The 20,716-nt window shown below is 45.9% G+C and overlaps 1 pseudogene; it reads right to left on the reverse strand.

Annotated features, from left to right (window-relative positions):
* Positions 1-4,655: 4,655 nt before the first annotated feature.
* LOC136624339 (zinc finger protein 271-like) overlaps positions 4,656-20,716 on the reverse strand; it is a 41,387-nt pseudogene continuing 25,326 nt past the window's right edge.

Below are 20,716 nucleotides of genomic sequence, written 5' to 3' on the forward strand. Positions count from 1 at the left end.
CGGAACCGAGTGTGTGTGTGTAAAACGGAGGTGCGGAACCGAGTGTGTGTGTGAGACGGAGGAGCGGAGCCGTGTGTGTGTGTGTGAGTGAGAGAGAGACGGAGGAGCGGAGCCGAGTGTGTGTGTGTGAGACGGAGGAGCGGAGCCGAGTTTGTGTGTGTGGAGGAGGAGCAGAGCCGAGTGTGTGTGTGAGACGGAGGAGCGGAGCCAAGTGTGTGTGTGAGACGGAGGAGCGGAGCCGAGTGTGTGTGTGTGAGAGGGAGGAGCAGAACCGAGTGTGTGTGTCAGATGGAGGAGCGGAACCGAGCGTGTGTGTCAGATGGAGGAGCGGAACCGAGCGTGTGTGTGATACGGAGGAGCGGAGCCGAGCGTGTGTGAGACGGAGGAGCGGAGCCGAGTGTGTGTGTGTGCGTGTGTGAGAGACGGAGGAGCGGAGCCGAGTGTGTGTGGGAGACGGAGTAGCGGAGCCGAGTGTGTGTGTGTGTGGCGGAGGAGCGGAGCAGAGTGTGTGAGATGGAGGAGCGGAGCCGAGTGTGTGTGTGTGTGGCGGAGGAGCGGAGCAGAGTGTGTGTGAGATGGAGGAGCGTAGCCGAGTGTGTGTGTGTGAGATGGAGGAGCGGAACCGAGTGTGTGTGTGTGTGAGACGGAGGAGCGGAGCCGAGTGTGTGTGTGTGTAAGACGGAGGAGCGGAGCGCGTTCACGATGGAGGAGCAGAGCTCAGCGTGTGTGAGAGTTGAAGGAGCAGAGCCGACTGTGTTTCAGACAGAGGAGCAGACAGGGATGGAGAATGCAGCCGGCTGCGGGGACGGAGAAGACAGCCAGCTGCGGGGACGGAGAAGACAGCCATCAGCCGGGATGCGACACTGAGCCCTCAACCGGGACGCAACTCTGAGCCGGCAGCCGGGACTGACGTATGCACCGGCAGACAGCCGATAGGCATCACACAAAACACTTGCCGGCTGCCGATGGAAGTGGGCATGGCTGCTCCGGTGAGAGTGCTAGGTACAGCATGTGGACTGTTTTTTGGCTGCCCTGCAGACTTAGGGTGGGGATAGGTTTTCTTCATAGACTTAGATAATTAGCCGTTAATGCTGGCATTTTAGAGCTGTAACATGCCAGCATTTACAGCAAAGATTCCAAGGCTAACAGCAAAAGTACCGCTCATCCCAAGGCTGCAGGCCAGGCAACAATCTATCCAGACGCTGCTAGGACCTTCTAACATTGACCCAATTGGGAGCTAGGAATGTGACAGGAACGTTCACAGGAACACCCCTGTCACACCCCTAGCTTCCGCTGGCATCGAGATACAATAATACCAAATGGACTTTGTCTTGACTTTCTTTTTCAGTAGAAATTGTTCAAATAAGTGAAACCAACGATCAGATGCTATCCCTGCTCCACGGCTTGTGGACTGAAAAGGTCCGAGTACACTCCTGATTCCTGTATATCACAAACCGATCCGGTGAAAAGGAAACCAAGTCCATGGAATAACCTCCTAATAACTTAATAATAAAGGGAACTTAAGCACTGGAGGACCACATGTGTGAGAATTTTTACAATCTTCCTGCAGCCAGGGGAGTTTGGTAAATTTGCAGCATAATTCTGAGGTTTTTGAAGCTGCCAGATTTCTCTTTGTTGTATGCTTTAGGTCTATATGGCCTCCTGTTAGTTAATTGTCCTCTAATCTGGGAGATCTCCTCAACTTGTTATAATCAAGACAAGCTTGAAGAAAAGGGATACATTTTCCCTCACTAAGAAACTAAGAGGCCAGCCCATCGTTCTTGCAGACGTGAGTGAAGTCAATGAGCCCCATCCTAGCCCCTCTGGACTCTTGTGAGATCTTGTGATGTCATTGAGTCCTGGCCACCAGCTATGATCAGTCCAAAGATTTGCAGAGAGAGTGGGGGCCAGCACATGCTCTGTTGGCAAGAGTACATGGGTCTATAGCATGAGAATACTGACAGGCTGCAGGCGGTATACAGCATAAGCCCCAAAGGGAGTACTCTTACCTGAGGAACAAATATACCAGCTGTGTACAGGGCGGACATATACGTGTGGGTCGAGGTACATGAGAACCCATGTATACAGATCCCTGATATAAGACACAAAATGTTCCAGAAGGACTTGTCTTCTATCTGTTACAAGAAGTAAAATGAATACGTAGTCTGTGTCCTTTTAGCTCCTTTAATATGTGTGTGGGGGTTAAAGTTGTCTCTGCTAATTAATGTCTTCCATTGAGAACAGGGGTCAAGTGAATTAACCTCTTCTGCGCTGCTGTAGGATGTCCAGGAAATGTTTTATTTATCCCGTTAAATGATCTTTTTAACACCAGAAAGTGTCCTAACAGATTCCACAAAGTCCGGGATCCTTGGTGTAATGCTGTGCTCACTATTCATGCACATAACACCTACTGGCTCCCGCTCACCGCCAGAGGGCTGAGGAGATAGGTAACGGTTAGGGATGAGCTAGTATACTCGCTAAAGTACTACTCGCTCGAGTAATGTGCTTTAGACGAGTATCTCCCCGCTCGTCCCTGAAGATTCGGGAGCCGCCGCAGCTGACAGGTGAGTTGCGGCGGGGAGCAGGGGAGAGAGAGATCTCCCCTCCGTTCCTCTCCGCTCTCCCCCGCCGCTCCGCGGCGGCCCCCGAATCTTCAGGGACGAGCAGGGAGATACTCGTCTAAAGCACATTACTCGAACGAGTAGTGCTTCAGCGAGTATACTCGCTCATCCCTAGTAACGGTTATAGAATACAGGAAGATCAGCCCAAATACAAGCATGGAAGGTTTACAAGCAAACCTTTATTAACAACTGCTGAAAAGCTCTGAGATGCAGTTATATATATTAATGTGAAATACTCTATGCACATGGCTGCTATGTAGATGCGCTATCTGTTTCCTACATGGATAACAGACATTGATTGGTAATAACAAACATTTCTTAAATGATCGTTGAATTTTGAACAAACCTGAGCTTACGTGATAGTCAATGTGATGACTGGCAAAAGTGCAAATCACTTTAGTGCTTTCTCCAGCACAAAAACATCATTGTATGTAAAGTGCTGGCCACTAGTGATCTCCCTACCTCTACTTTGGGTCCACTATTTTGGAAGCGGGATTGAAAGAAAAACTGCTTAGTACTCCTCTGTCTCTATAGCACAACCTCATAATTAACTGCATTATAGAGGGGCATTACAGAGAGGAGATCCTGCTCTTCTATGTGCACAGTGTATGGCGATATCATATCAGCTAGTCTATACCCACCAGCTCTTGGAAAACCACAGGCCTCTTTATACTGGATGATTGTTGTGTGCCCAACAGCCAATCCAGCGACTATTGTACCAGTGCTTTACAGGAGCGATAGTCGTTCAAGATCATTTCGTCTCGCCCACCTCCATTCACTGTAAACAGGCAGTCACTCAAACACTGAACGATTCCTGTTTACACTCAGGGAGATGCCACTCAGCAGTTGTTCCTCTTCAGCTAGCTAAGTGACTTCTCGCTTGTTGTCCTGTCTGCAGTCATGTGTACATGAGCCAACAGTCACCTGAAATCGCTCATTTTAGTGATTTATTCATGTAACCATCGACCCGTGTAACGGTACTGTTATGTTCGTGTGGGCAAGTGAGCACCATACACACACAAACGTTACCAGAGATAAGGACTGCCAACAGGAAACCAACACTCACCTTGCAAACCAGCACGCATAACAGATAAAATTGCTGTAATAAATATAGGGGATTAGTTCGTGAAATGGCCAAGTCACTTAAGCCGCGAGCCCAACGATCAAGGGTCCTCATGTCATGCAGTCCCTACACTAGCAAGACAGCTGACCCCAAGCTGCAGGGAGAATAGCAGGACCCTACCTAATAAGCAAGGCGATCGCCTTGATAAAGGCAGCCCTGCGCTGGAACCTCAGTCCTGACTATCCCTGAAGGGTTAATACACAGAACCAGACAGACTGGCACACAGGACACAAATCACACACCAGCATACAAGGGCCAGTTTACTCCTCACATCTAGCCACCAGCAGAGACATACAGAACATGATGCTGTTCACACCATATACACAGAACAGGGCTATCCACACCTAATGTCTGGCCACATGCAAAAACACTGGACAAGCCCCTGTTCAGACACCTAAAACCTGTAAAGGCATGCAAAACCAACAAACCCTAGAGTGAAGGGACACCAACTTCCTCTTGCAGAGGGTGGATATTTATCTGCAGACAGACGGGTGGTGATTGGCTAATAGGAGAACACCCCACCCAGCCAGCTTAATCATTCCACACCTGTGGGGGACTGCTGCTAGAAACCTATGTGGTACAATAGAAAAGTTGCCTGGAACTGTAGGTATGTTTTAATCGTCATTTAGTGCGCTAAATTGCTTTCTCTGGTATGACATGTGACTTTGATTTTAAATGTTGTATTTTTTGATAACATTTGTTAAGTGTTAAAAAATAGGAAATGACTTGTCCCCTGTGTGAATTCTCTGATGTCCAACAAAAACTGATTTTTGGTTAAAACATTTTCCACATTCTAAACATGCAAATTGTTTCTCCTCTGTGTGAATGACCTCATGTGAAACCAGGTGTGATTTATGAAGGAAAAGAATCCCCGCGCTCCTCAATCCAGAAGGATCAGCCGTAGACCCGTATATTCTTAAGGTCAATTTATTAATGCATCGCGTTTCGGCAATCTTATCTTGCCTTTCTCAAGCATATAATACATAAAACACATAATATATATATGAATTACAATCCACTCACATTCCATAACTCGTGGTTGACGCCGGTGCAGGGGCAATTCCAGCATCATCAAGTGGGAAGTACTTCCTACTCAAGTGACCGAATACGTCACTCTCTTTTCACGATGGAACGCAATGTGCTTTTCTATCTCCCTTCTCATTCATAAGTCGATTTCTACTACAGCGGAGTATACGCTGTTATTAAACGTACAAATGTTGTATTACCATGCACCGGCTTCCACAGAATTTCTCGAAGAGAGAATAAATGAAATCCTAAGCTTGTGTGGCATACAATAGTATAAGGTCATATATCTCATCACATATTAAAACTAATTAAAATATTCATTTTTATCAACGGTCACATTATAAAAGTCAGGTACACAGTTTTTTTTTTTTTAAACTATTTAAAATAGATGATCATATTTCACTGTTAGCTCATATTAAAAAATCAATTTTAACCCATTTTTAAAGACATCTTTTAAAATTATATATATTATATAACAACTAGAGATGAGCGAGTATACTCGCTAAAGGCAATTGCTCGAGCAAGCATTGCCTTTATCGAGTACCCGCCTGCTCCAGATGAAACGTTCGGGTGCTGGTGCGGGGGAGCGGTGAGTAGCGGCAGTCAGCAGGAGGGACTGGGGGGGCGGGGGAGAGAGAGATCTCCCCTCCGTTCTGCTCTCCCCCGCTGCTCCCTGCCCGCCGCCGGCACCCGAACGTTTCATTCTCGAGTGGGGAGATACTCGCTAAAGGCAATGCTCGCTCGAGCAATATATCCATTTCATATATACAGTTTATTATTATTATATCTTCTCCAACAGTTTGTTCAAACCCAACAGAGTCAGAGTCTTCAATTTATAGATCCAGAACATCTCCTTTTTTCTAAGCTGGCTCATGGATAGCGATTGGACGTCTTCTAGTGGTGTGACATAAAGGTGTTCAGTTTGACAATTATGAGATTCCACAAAAGACGGGATAAGCTGTGTTTAAGGAATCCGCTTCTTATGTTGAATTTCTGATTACTAACACGGGACCTAAGTGCATTTTTGGTTCTACCTACATAATTCTTGCCACGTGTACATTCTAATATATATCTGACAAATCTACTTTCACGGCTGAGTCTAGTTTTCTGTTTTAATTTTATTGGTGTATTATTTTGCCCCATTATAATGTGTTCTCTACCAGATTTCATATGTTGACAACACTTGGTTTTAAATTCCTGGTTTTAGTGTAAAAAAAAGAGCTTTTTTTCTTCCTTTCTTCTGGTCAGGAAGGAGCTAAAATATTTTGAAGGTGTGATTTATGTTTAAAACATTTCCCACATTCTGAACATGAAAATGGCTACTCCCCTGTGTGAGTTCTCTGATGTTCAACAAGAACTGATTTACATGTAAAACATTTCCCACATTCTGAACATGAAAATGGCTTCTCCCTTGTGTGAATTTTCTGATGTCTAACAAAAACAGATTTTTGTTTAAAACATTTTCCACTTTCGAAACATGCGAATTGTTTCTCCTCTGTGTGAATGAGCTTGTGTGTAACCAGGTATGAGCTCTGTTCAAAACATTTCCCACATTCTGAACATGAAAATGGCTTCTCCGATGTGTGACTTCTCTGATGTCTACCAAGAACGGATTTCCGTTTAAAACATTTCCCACATTCTGAACATGAAAATGGCTTCTCCTCTTTGTGAATTATCTGATGTATAAGAAGATGTGATTTGTGGTTAAAACATTTCACACATTCTGAACATGAATATGGCTTCTCCCCTGTGTGAATTCTCTGATGTGTAACAAGAACTGATTTCTGGTTAAAACATTTCCCACATTCTGAACATGAAAATGGCTTCTCCCCTGTGTGAACTCTTTGATGTGTAACAAGAACTGATTTTTTGGTAAAACATTTCCCACATTCTGAACATAAAAATGGCTTCTCCCCTGTGTGAACTCTTTGATGTGTAACAAGAACTGATTTTTTGGTAAAACATTTCCCACATTCTGAACATAAAAATGCCTTCTCCCCTGTGTGGATTCTCTGATGTGTAACAAGAACTGATTTCTGGTTAAAACATTTCCCACATTCTGAACATGAAAAAGGCTTCTCCCCTGTGTGAGTTCTCTGATGTCCAACAAGAACTGATTTCTCCTTAAAACATTTCCCACATTCTGAACATGAAAATGGCTTTTCTCCTGTGTGAATTCTCTGATGTGTAACAAGAGCTGATTTCTGGTGAAAACATTTCCCACATTCTGAACATGAATATGGCTTCTCCCCTGTGTGAAGTCTCTGATGTGTAACAAGAAGTGATTTCAGTTTAAAACATTTCTCACATTCTGAACATGAAAAAGGCTTCTCCCTTGTGTGAGTTCTCTGATGTCCAATAAGAACTGATTTCTCCTTAAAACATTTCCCACATTCTGAACATGAAAATGGCTTTTCTCCTGTGTGAATTCTCTGATGTGTAACAAGAGCTGATTTCTGGTGAAAACATTTCCCACATTCTGAACATGAATATGGCTTCTCCCCTGTGTGAAGTCTCTGATGTGTAACAAGAAGTGATTTCAGTTTAAAACATTTCTCACATTCTGAACATGAAAATGGCTTCTCCCCTGTGTGATTTCTCTGATGTATAACAAGTAGTGATTTATAATTAAAACCTTTCCCACACTCTGAGCATGAATATGTCTTCTCTTTTCTGTGAACTCTTTCATATTCAAGTTTTCTTCTATAAATTTTATTTTTCTTTGCAGTCTGTGATGAATCAGAAGATAGGATCAGCTCAAAATGATCAGATGATGGCTCTTTACTGTGAAGAGCTGATAGTATATCTGGGATATAGGAAGACTCCTCATATGCATCTTGGGTAATACTTTGATCATCTGAAGATATCAGACATCCCTCTGAGTTCATGCTACCATTATCTGCCAAGAAGAAACGTAATTTTTGAGTAATATAACCTGAAGCCGTATACTCAGGCTGCTTGCTGTCCATGCTGATCAGTGAAATAGTATTACCATTAAGATGTAACCTTTATTTAACATAGGATAAGTACGCTATAACCACTGCAATAAAGAAACACCACCAAGGGGAATATAACTCAGTAATATATACACCACTAGTAGAATTAGCATTTGTATTCTGACTTTTTGCAAATATTGAATATGGTAGTTTTAGAGAGCTAAAGCTCGGTCTAAAGCCTACCGCAGCCCCTTGATTTACCAATGTGGCAAATTTGGTGCAGATTGGTCCAGTCGTTTGGCCGCTATGTTTGTGTTCCGACTTGTTGCAAATATGTTAACCCTTTCCAATCCAATTTGTATCCTGGTTTTCCTAGGGGGCTTACAATTTTTCTGCCGTTATACAAAGGCTCTATATGCTGACTAAAACCAGTACTGCATGAGGTGACCCGTTGGATAGGCTCTGACAGTAGAGAGGCTGGCAATATACAGTAAGAGAACCCCGATGGATGTCGTCCAACATCAGAGCTGTACAGCCTTAAATCATATTGTCTTCAGACATCCGACAGTGGATTGGAAAGGGTTAAGAACAGTAGATCATTAAGACCTGAAACATGATCTAAAACCTTTAAAGCATCTGATTTAACTGTGTGGTGAATTTGATGCATCTTGGTCCATTTGTTTTGTCTGTTCTGCATGCACGGCCACAGAAATTCACTTACATACAGTATATAACATACTTCTGCATCCTGTTATCTGGGTCAGTTTTCACCGTAATGCATTCTGTTATCTGGGTCAGTGTATCCGTGTTCTGGATTCTGCTATGTAGCCATATATGTCTTCATGTTATGTATTCTGTTATCTGGGCCAAGTAATTCTGCTCTGTATTCCTTTATCTGGCTATAGGGGAATGTTCTGGATTCCATTATGTGGGTCTATGTCTCCTTGTTCTGGATTCTGTTATCAGGATATATGTTTCTATGTTCTATATTCTATTAGCATACAGTAACTCAATACCAGTGTAATAAGAGGTAATATTATCCTAGTCCCATAATTGGGGAAGTATGTTTCCCACATCAGTACTGACGGCAGATGTATAAGGAATAGGCCTCGTCCACATTCATATCCACAGCTCAGATGTATTACTACTTTAAAGGGCTAACTAAACTTTCAAGAAACTTGACAAAATCACAGTGACACATTAGAAGGTTTGTTCAGGGGGCTCAGGTACTGAAACTACTACAAATTGCTAAAACGAAGGGGCAGACGTGCTCAGCCAACTGGTGTGCACCTCCAGCTGTGATTGACAAGCGTTGTGTAAAGGGTTAAACATCCATGTACCATAATATACATATTTATTATTGCTGTACCTTATGTTCCTGCCAGGCAGGACCTTCAGTGAGAGGTCACATGACTTTGTTCACACTGATCTTTTATGTTGTTATGAACTGACAGGACCTGATCTGCACCCTGATTGGTTAAAGGCCTGTGTACTAAGGAGCTAAAGAGAGATCTTGTTCCCGGGCTCTGGTGGGACTTGGCGGCTTCAGAGAGTGCAGGGAATAGAGAGATTGCGCTAGTGGAGCTGTAGCAGAGTGGACCTGCAGCTGGACTTGTGTGGATGCGAGTTGGAGAGCCTCAGAGGAACAACTCAGTATTTGCAAACTAAGGTTGTCTGCACCCAGGCGGATTTGCATTGCGGAATCTGTGGCGAGTCTTCACCTCCGGGTTCCGCAGCAAATACCACCCATAGCATGCTATGGAAAAGCGATTCTTATTGCACATGAGCGGAAACCAATTGCGGTTTCCGCTTGTGGAGGAAAAATCACAGCATGCTCTATTTTTGCGTAGATTCTGCGTGGACGGCATTCATTGAAGTCAATGGAAGCTGTCAGATCTGCAGCCCTTTAGTAATTGACATCGCAGAAAGGTCGCAGATTCGCGTCATTACTAGGCAAAGATGCAGGGAAGCATAAGTTTAAAAAAAAAACTGCACTGCACATGTCAGACGACGAGCCGTGCGGACTATCCGCAGTAAAGGTGAAGATGCAGAAAGGCAGGTTGGCGCAGACACTGCTTTTGCCAGACCTGATTTCGCATGCGGAATCTAACCCCACCCATGTACAGGCGGCCTTAGTGGGAGAGATGTGAGCTGGTAAAAGCAGTCGGGTGTTCCGATAGATGCGCAGTGAGCGGACTGGGTCGGCATCTCCAGGCAACGTGCACTGTTGTATGAGACTCAAAGATCAGCAGCCAGGACCTGAGTATGACATGGCAGTCTTTACGAAAATATATGTTCTCTACTACATCATGACAGCATCTGATAGAGGTCCGATGAAGTGGGGTGCCAGCGGCTGACGGCAGGCGCTCCAGCATCGTACGGAGCATGCGGGGGGGGGGGGGGGAGGGAGTAGACCATGGATTAGGCGGAAAGTCAGCCAAATACAAAATTTATAAAGCCTCTGCATCAAAGGAACGCTGCGGATGGCCGCTTGCAAGTAAGGATTCCGGGACCCACTGCAGGAATGTTAGCCAGAGAGGATCTGGAGAGAGACCGACCAAAAATGCACCTGCACTACACTCACTTCACTTACTGAGTATTCCTTGCCATTTCAGGACAGGGATACTCAAATGCCCAGGGAGGCTAGGAGAAGGAGTAAAAAATGTCCAATGTGTTTGGCAAAGTTGGATGAGGCTTACACTAAAAAGCTTTGTGCTGCTTGTTCCACTAAAATACTGCAAGAGGAAAAATCATCTTTTATGTCTGACATCAGGGCAATGGTCTGTGAAGAGGTGCAATCTTCCTTTGCAGAGCTCCAGCGAGGGCCCTCGGGGGCAGCAAGAAGGATGGCTCTGGCTGTGTCGAATACTTATTTTCTATCTAACACAGCCAGACAGGCGGTCAAGATGAAGGCCTGGTCAGGTGACATCACCTTTAAAAACAAACTCTGTGCCTTACCCTTTTTGGGTCACCATATTTTCAGGCAGACCAGAATAGTCTCCTAGAAAAAAGCCAGGGCAATTGACAGACCTCCTAAAAGACCATTTACACCTCGTCTCTCGTCCTCTGCCTATGAGGGGAAAGGGAAGTCTGGGAGATGGTCTTATCCAAAGGGAGGAAGGGGTAGGGCTATTAGACCTTGGGGGTCATCATTCCCGTCCTCATACGAGAACATCAAAAGGGATTTTACTCTCCCTTATTTGTCGCCCCCAAACCCAATGGATCAAACTGAACCATAATTAACCTTAAAAACCTAAACAACTTCATAGTGTATAGGAAGTTTAAAATGGAGACCATCAAAACCTAACCCTCTTAATTAGCGCAGATAGTGTTATGGTCACTATTGACCTTAAGGACGCATATTATCACATTTCCATCTACCCCAACTTTCAAAAGTTCTTGAGATTTGCTCTGGAAATTGAAGGTTCAATCTGTCACTTGCAATTCACTTGCCTTTCCTTTGGGATTTCCTCCTCTCCACATGTTTGTTTCAAAGTGATTATCGAGATGGTAGCCGACCTACGTCGGTTGGGAATAATTATCATTCCATACTTGGATGATTTCCTTCTGGTGGCGGATTCTCCTGCAATTTTAAAAATGCATCTAGACATCACACTAGAGTTGCTGCGGGACCTAGGCTGGATTATCAATTATCACAAGTCCAGCATGGATCCCGAAAGTAGGAAAAAAGATTTTAGGAGTAATTCTGGATTCCCACCGCCAGTGTTCTTCCTTATCCCCATTCAGGAAACAGCACATTCTTGAAGAATGTTCAGCCTTGTATGGAAAATCAGGAGTGTCATGCAGGGATGGCATGCGGATCCTGGGGTTAATGACGTCTTGTATCAACATCGTACCCTGGGCCCAGTTCCACAGCCGTGAACTTCAGGCGCTTATCCTCAGAAAATAGGACAAACCGCTGGCTTCTCTTGGTAGGACAATTCTCATTTGCTTCAAGGCCAGATACTCCCTTCGATGGTGGATGTCGGTTGACAACTTCTCTCGGTTTTCAGAGTGGAACCAGGACCCTGCGATAGTTGTGATGACAGATGCTAGTGCTAAGAGTTGAACTGCCCACTACTCGGAAGGACACATACAAGGTAGTTGGGGCCCTTAAGAGAAAACCGATTCTTCCAACTTTAGAGAATTGAACGCAATTTGGAAGCCCCTACGTAGCCTCCAGTCACAGTTAGTGGAGAAGCACGTTGGGGTTTTCTCAGACAACATGACAGCAGTGCCGCTCATTCGCGTCCAGGGTACCAACAGGAATCATCAACTTCAGCAACTGGCGGAAAAGATCCTTTGTTGCGCAGAACCTACAACCCAGTTGCTGTCGGCCTTCCATATAAAAGCGAACGAGAACACAACCGCAGATTTTCTGAGCAGGACAGAGGTAGATTCGGGCAAATGGGAGCTGCATCCCGAGATGTTCGAATCACTCGTCACACAGTGGGGGGCTTCTCAGATAGACCTCTTTGCTACCAACAGGTATGCCAAATGCCAGTTCTTTTTTTCCCGAAGCTCAGAAAAACAAGCTGTAGGCACGGATGCCCTCTCACATCCCTGGGATTGGGAACTAGACTACGCATTCCCTCATTTCCCTCTAATACCGTTCTTCCTAAGGAAGGTACAGAAGTCAAGAGTGTCAGTAATCTTGGTAGCTCCTTACTCGCCCAAGAGGCCCTGGTTCTCTCGTCCACCTTCGCCAAGGCTGGATCTCCTTAGTCAGGGCCCTCTGTGTTATTCAGAGGTTCAGAAATTCAGGCTGGCTGCCTGGATGTTGAGCGGGTAAAATTTCTAGGGAAGGGTCTGTCCAACAAGGTAGTGTCTACCATTTCCGAGAGCCTTAAGCCCTCGACTAAAAAAAAAATCTACTCAAGGGTTTGGAAGAAATTCTTAGGGTGCATGGGCCAGAATATACAGGATTTAGAACATCCAGACATCCCCCAAATCTTGGACTTCCTTCAGGAGGGCCTGGATAAGGAGTTAAGCCCTAACACCGTCAAAGTACAGGTTGCGGCATTGGGGGCGTTCTTTGACTGCACACTTGCAGAGCACTGATGGGTTAGAAAGTTTCTTAGGGGTGCAAGTAGACTTCACCCATTTATTATACTCCCCCCCGCCCCCTCCCCCCCCCGGACCTGTCTATAGTCCTCCAGGCCTATGACTCACTATTTGAGCCCCTTATGGACTTACCTATCGCTGTCCTGATATATAAGATGGCCGTTACGTTGGCCATATGGGTGGGTGAGATTCAGACCCTATCCTTTAGGTCCACGTATATGACTGTTCATTCCGATTAGATTTCATTTACTTTGGACCCATTCTTCCGGCCCAAATTCCTATCAGAGTTCCATAGGAATCAGACTATTACAATTTTATCCTTCTGTCAGGATTTTAAGAACAAAAAGGAACAAAAAATCCATAACTCAGATATGAGGAGAGCGGTAATAGCGTACCTTGAGGCAACAAAACATTTCAGAAAAACTGACCAGCTTTTAATTCAATTTCAGGGGCCAAAGGAAGAGTCGCTTCTAGGAACTCGATCGCTCGCTGGCTGGCTCAGGTGAGCCAGCCAGGAGATGTACAAGGCCCAAGGTATTCCTCCCATCCCCTGAAGGACTGAAGGCCCACTCTACCCGAACTGTGGGGTGTTCTTGGGTGCAGAGACCACGCGCCTCCATTGAGCTAATTTGTGATACGGCCACATGGGCGTCTAGCCACACATTTTTATTAAATATTATAGACTGGACTTAGAAGCTAGTCGTGATGCAACCTTCTCCATTGGATGCTGTCATGATGTCGTAGGGAAAATGGGAATTTAGTTTATCATTAATTAACTTTCTTGAAGGCATCACAACAGCATATGGGCTTATCCCCCCCCCCCCCCTTCCTCTCCCGGCATGTTTATTTTTTTTGTCACATGAGTATGTATATAAATCTGTCTTTGGAGGTGAGTGAGGACAATAAAACAGACCTTCTGGTTAAGAAATTAGTGACTGTGGTTATTTGGAACACACTCGTGCTTGGTGGAGGGAGAGGTCCTTTTATACTCTGCCTCTTCCTGTCCCTATAGGTCGGCAGAGGAGCAACCTCCATCGCATGCGGTCATGATGCCTTCAAGAAAGGGAATTAACGGTAAACTAAATTCCCGTTTTTCTCATGACTTACTTTGGTTTCACACTTCTGTGAACTAAACATTGGAGCCCCTTCAGGAAGAGTGCGGAAGCCTTGTCTGGTATATTGCTTCCATGGCCTTATCACTACATCTCATATAACTCTACGTATACAATGCTGCTCACTAAGTCTTTACTTTGGTTATTCAACTGCGCCGTGATAATTAACGTTATAGTTAAACAAATAACAAGGCCTTAAAATAAGATTCACAATCATATGGGAGCATTAACCCTTTCAGGTAGTCCCAGTAATTCCAAGACAGTCAGCTTTGGACTCGCTTACTCTTTTCTTCGTCTGGGCAGCTGCTGACCTTAACACGACCATCCTGTCTCTGACTCACAGAAAGAGTAGGGAGCGAGACTCCCTCTCCCCCCATGCACTATGCACACTATCTTCGGCCTCTAGGTCATTCAGGCCTTTTGGTTTGCCAACTTCTGATTTCTTAACTACTCTACAGTTTGCCCCATTCTATCCTTTGTGGCGGCTCCCAAGCATGGGGGTATGGTTGCATGTGTTGTTGGAGTTGTAATATGGCCTTTATTACTTTAAAAGGGATTGTAAACTACTGATGGCCTATGTGTAGAATAGACTAATAGTAGTAGATCGTCAGAGGTTCACTGTCTGGGATCCCTGTGGATCACTGGGCTAGTGTGCTCATGCACTGAGCTGATTTCTGCAGGAAGCAGACAGCTCCATTCCCACTGCAGTGGCCAGGCTAGGTATTGCAGGCACAGTTTACATTCACTTCAATGGCCTGCAATGCCAAGCCTGGCCACTGCAGTAGAATAGAGATGTTTGCTTTCTGCAGAATTAGCTTAGTCCACCAACCCAATAAACAGCTGATCAGCAAGTGTCGCAAGCCCTGAATACTGATGATCTACTATTTACGGACAGGCCATCAATAATGTAGGACCGGACAACCTATCACACTCCCCTGCTGCCACCATTCGGTGCTTTCTTAAGTGTCTGCTCGGCACCCAGAATTTTCTCCCCATTTTGGGGCTTTATTCAGTCTTCTCTACAGCATGGCCTTTTCTTCAGGGTGGTGCTTCTGCCCCTTCATTTTAGTGATTAGTTGGGGTCTCATCACCGGCCCCCCAACAATCAAAACATTTTACCTGTCAAAAGCTTTTTAAAAGGTTCAGTTCTCCTTTAAACGCCCCGCAGTGTTACCCCCTATAATAGTAATACACTTTCATCCCTGGTTTACTTGTATTGTAGCTGAATAGAGGGATGTACGGCTGAAGACCTGACAGCACAGAGCTTAAAGCACAGAACTGCTGTAGTCAGCGACTAGGGGGAATCTGGGATGTTCTCTGCATTTAGTGGTCACTCACCTGGAGGGTCATCTGTAGGGATCCCCTCCTTACACGGCTGATCCCCCGTCACATGTGTCTCTGTAGCATCAATAGGGATCAGATCTTCATCCGGATTCACAAGCTGTGAAATAAATATTGTAAAAGTCATCACACAGTTGGAGAAGTCGTGTGGGAGGTTTTATATGGCCAGAAAAGGTCATTAATTAGTATGAGGAGCCGGAATGACATGACAGCAGTAGTGATCTGGGCCAAATAGCTGCAGGTCTCTGGTATAACTCCAACCTGTTGCTTTATTCCAACCAGAAGTCTCCAGAACCAGAAAATAGTGATAAGATGCGGAGATCTAATGTCTGCGGTCGGCTGTAATCCTGCCATCTCCAGCTTTCTCATTAAAGGCTCACTCCATCAAAAACACATTTTCCATCCCTGCACTCCTCAGCTGATTATCACTCTGAATGTCCTATATACATTGCACTCACTTCTATGCAGCGCAGCCTTCTGTCTGATACTTTTCAGGCACTATCATCATTTTTAGATTTCTCATGTTTTCTTAATCCATGCTCTGCTAGCAATCTCATGAAGCATCAGCATAGCATCTTATAACCGGTGCCATCTCAGCCTGCTGGGAGGTGTCGCGTCTGGGTGGCGCTAGAACACCACATCTCAGCATAGCATCTTTTTTTTTTTAAAGGAATTTTTATTTAGCCAGAAATTAATTAACAAACATACAGGCACAGGTATCTGGCACCGCAGGTGCCGAATTTAACAAAATGGTACATTGCATAGATACCGGGATAAAATAATCATTACCTAAGTATATATATGCGCATTTCTTTTTGACACATAATGCTTGGCTAGAACTTTATATTTTATCTTTTTCAGTTATTTCTAATCAACAGAATCAGAGAAAAAACAAACTTAGAGTGAATTAGCTATAACAAAATAAAAAAATCAAAAGGAGAGGAAAAAAAAAAGGAAATAAAGAGAAAAATGAACAAGAACCCCAATACCTCCCCCCCTCCCTCCCAACCCCCCGGCGCGACTCTTTAAAAAAATTTTTTTTTTTAAAGAAAGCAGAATTTTAACTTAGAGGACAAGTTAAGCGGGTGTCCTTCAGTGTATCATTCCCTCCCCACTCCCCTCCTACCACTTAGACAGACTCTCCCATTGCTGTAGCGGGACAATTCACCTAACTACCCCAGATCTTGTCAAACTTTTCAGGGCATCCCCTGGCCATATACGTCTGTTTGTACATTGGGATTTCAGAGTTGACCACCCGGACCCATGCATTCCTGGTCGGCCTCCCAGGGTGTTTTCCAGTTAAGTAAAATGACTTTCTTGGCATAGAACAGCAACAACTTATACAATGTGCGAGTTGCTGCAGCTACCGGTAGGTCTCCAACAAGCCCAAAGAGGCACGTTCCAGGATGCATGATCCTCGGGGCCCCCAAGTGTGTTTCCATGAAAACAAGAACGTCCCTTCAGTAGTCTTGTAAGACTGCACACTCCCAAAACATGTGCATGACCGTCCCATCCGCAACTAGACATCGTGGGCATATCGCAGAAGAGAGCAGACCCATGGTGCACAGTCTGGAGGGGGTATAGTATATGCGGTGCAGAAGCTTGACTTGAATGAGTGTATCTCACCAAAGGGGGACCAGAACCGCTAAGTATGTCCTCATCCTCCCCCGATGTCAGATCAGGGATATCCGCCACCCATTTCTGCACGGCCCTCTCGCCCAGCGGAGCGAGATGTTGCGCTATATGGGCATAGAAGCTCCACAGTGGTTTAACAAGGTTGCACATCTGCGCCAAGCCCTCCAGCCGCGTCACAGACAGTGGAATAGATAGGCCTCCAAATTGGACTCTGACCACATCCCGCAGCTGGTAGTACCTAAAGTAGGAATTCTCAGGCAGGCCATGGGTTAACCGCAGCTGTAGAAAGGTGCAGAACGCACCCTCACTGACTATATCAGAGAGGACATTGATGCCCCAAAGCCTCCAAAAAGCAGACTCCGGAAAGCGTTGAAAATGCAGCAAGTTGGGGTTATTCCACAGGGAGGTATGTGGGGACCACGTTGTCCCTTCCTCAGTGGACAGTCTCAAGGCACGATGCCAGATCTCAAGTGTCACCAGCATTGGGTGGGCAAAGGGACAACAGAAGACGAGGGGCCACTCAGTAGCAGCCCCCGCAGTCTCTGGGCGGGGTCCACCACTCTACGCTCCAGGTCCACTACCAGATTATAGTCTGACGAAGACAGCCACCATCCCGCATATACCAGCTGGCCAGCCAGATAATAGTATTAGAAATGTGGTAAGGCTAATCCCCCCCCTCTCAATGGAAGACACAGAGTCCCTAATCTGATCCTGGGTATGGTGCCCCTCCACAAAATACGTATCACAATCCCGCGGAGCATAGCAAAAAACATTTTCGGAACTAACATAGGGGAGTTATGCAATATGTACAAGAATTTTGGCAGCAGCTTCATTTTTAACAAGTTTATTCTGCCCACCAGAGTAAGCGGGAGAGAGGCCCAGCGCACCGCCATTTCCTCAGCCCAGCCCAGGAGGAGGACCAGGTTAGAGTTGTAAAAAGTAGATCTCTGCTGACACCTCCACACCCAAATAAGTTGTTTGAGTTGTCCAACTCAGCAGGGTGGGCAGCGGAAGCGCAGTGACCGCAGGATCCACTGCCAGCAAGTGGGTCTTGTCCCAGTTAACCTTGATGCCAGAGTGTATGCCAAATACGTCGAATATAGCCAGCGCTGAGTCAAGAGAAGACTCCGGGTCCTGGAGAAAGAGGAGATTATCATCTGCATAAAGCACAATACGCTCTTCGTAACTGCTCAGTTTAAACCCCTTTACTGTCAGTGACGTTCGGACCTGGATCGCGAAAGGCTCTATGGCAAGGGCAAACAAGGCAGGGGACAGAGGGCAGCCCTGTCTTGTACCCCTACCCAGAGAAAACTGGGCAGACACGTGAATATTAGTCTTGATATTGGCCACCGGGGAGTCATATAAAATCCCAACCCATTTAATAAATGTTGGCCCAAACCCAAACCGCCGCATCACTGCCCATAGGTACTTCCACTCTACTGAGTCGAAGGCCTTTGCCTGGTCTATAAACACCAAGGTGCGCTTCCCACAGTTAGTGTGCTTATACGACAAGTGGTTGAAAAGTCTCCTCAGGTTCATGTCTGTGCTTTTGTCTGCGTGTATGATCTCACCAAGAACCGAGTTTATACGCCAATATTTTTGCAATAATTTTAACATTGTTATTAGGGAGCGAAATGGGGCGGTAAGAGCCGCAGTCTGTAGGGTCCTTTCCAGTTTTAGGGATCATGATTATTAGGGCCTTACGCATTGTATCTGGCAGAGTCCCCTCCCGCAGGATAGAATTGTATAATGTTAGGAGTCGTGGGGCTATGAGTTCCACATTCTTTTTATACCATTCCCCAGGGAGCCCATCCACACTTGGTGATTTCCTGTTGGGGAGCGACCTAATTGCCTCCGTTATTTCTTCTATGTTCAGGGCTCCATCCAGGTAGGCCGTGCTATCCCGGCTCAGTGAGTGGAAGGGAACGTCATCAAGATAAGCCAGTAGCTGCGCATCAGAGCAGCTTAGTTTGGAGGTATATAAGTCTCTATAGAATTGGGCGAACACTTGGTTAACCAGTTTAGGGTCATTTATTAGGGCACCCGTGTTATCCTGCACCGCTGTGATTCGTGGTAGTGACTGATCCTCTCTGGCCAAATAGGCCAGTAAGTGGCCGTTCTTGTCTCCCTGATCGAAGATCTGATGGCGGGAATACAGAAGTTTCTTTTTGGTATACTCAATAAGCAGTAGTTTATATTCCCGCCGCAGGCCATTAAGAGTTAGGGTAGTTTCCGGGGAAGGATCTGCTATGTTTCTAGCTTCTGCTGAATCAAGGCGGTGCTCCAGGTCCAAACGGCTGGCCCGCAGGGACCTTCTATGTTCAGCAATGGCAGAGGTAAAGTATCTCCTGGTAAAAGCCTTAAATGCGTTCCATACTACCAGCTCCGAGGCCGTCCCCTCATTGACCCCCCAGTACATCTCAGCCTCCTGCTCTACATATTCATGTACTTCTCTCTGCTCCAGCCACAGCGGACTCAGTCTCCACATAGGGCGACAACCATCAACTCCAAGGTCAAGGACCAATTGGAGCGGGGAATGGTCTGATATGCCTCTGGGCAGGTAGAATATATAACGCACCATGGGGAGACAGTCCGGGGAGCCAAAACATAGGTCAATACGGGAGAAGGCATTATACGTCGGGGTATGGCATGAGTAGGCCGTGTCATGTGGATGTCGCACACACCATATTTCCTGTAATAGATAGTAATTGGCCCACCTAGGCAACCGAGTCTGTATCAAAACAGCCGGAGTGAGGCGGTCCCGCGCCGGATCTAAGATCAGGTTAAAATCCCCCATAATTACTATTGGGGCTGACTCGAGGAGAACCACCCATGCCATCACCTTGTGAAGAATCTCAATATTAGCAGGCAGTGGTAAATAAACAGTAACTATCATGAGGAGGCGGCCATGGAAGGTGCCCTGAAGAATCCGGTAGCGCCCTCCAGGGTCAATATGTATTCGCCGGAAAGCAAACTGGGCCGACTTAGCCACCAAAATACTGACCCCTCGAGCATAGTTAGAATAAGTCGCGTGATACGCAAAACCTGTAGCTGCCCGCTTGAGCGCCAATGTCCTCGAGCCCCTGAGGTGTGTCTCCTAGAACAGTATCATATGAGGGGAGTGAGTTTTGAGGAAGTTAAAAACTAGGGATGAGCGAGTATACTCGCTAAGGCACTACTCGCTCGAGTAATGTGCCTTAGCCGAGTATCTTCCTGCTCGTCCATAAAGATTCGGGGACCGCCGCAGCTGACAGGTGAGTTGCGGCGGGGAGCAGGGGAGAGCGGGCGGGAGAGAGGGATCTCCCCTCCGTTCCTCTCCGCTCTGCCCTGCAGCTCCACGCCCCGCGCCAGCCCCCGAATCTTTAGGGACGAGCAGGGAGATACTCGGCTAAGGCACATTACTCGAGCGAGTAGTGCCTTAGCGAGTATACTTGCTCATCCCTATTAAAAACCAACGCTCTTTTAAATTTAGAATTCAGGCCCCTGACGTTCCAGGAGACCAGCTTGAGATACGTACTAGCCATTACTGTAGAGCTGAACATTATTCCAATAGACTCCCCGCAAAACATCCAAAAAGAGTTGCGCCAAGAACAAATAACAGAGCGAACAAAAATCAGCTCACATTTACTAATCCCAACCAAAACCCTCCCATCCCACCCAACCCATCCCCCCGAACGTAGGACAGGTTTAGATCCCAGAACTTACAACTTTGTAAGGGGTGTAAGGCCTACCCCCAAGAGAGCGCCAACAAAAGAAGTAAGACAGAAAAAAAAAACAACAGCAGACACAGAATCCCCCTGTGAGGAAACAGAGACAGAGTCATGTGATTATGGGCTACTCCACCGTAGATTATAGGTG

This window comes from Eleutherodactylus coqui, chromosome 4 (genome assembly GCF_035609145.1).
Source record: "Eleutherodactylus coqui strain aEleCoq1 chromosome 4, aEleCoq1.hap1, whole genome shotgun sequence".
NCBI lineage: Eukaryota > Metazoa > Chordata > Amphibia > Anura > Eleutherodactylidae > Eleutherodactylus > Eleutherodactylus coqui.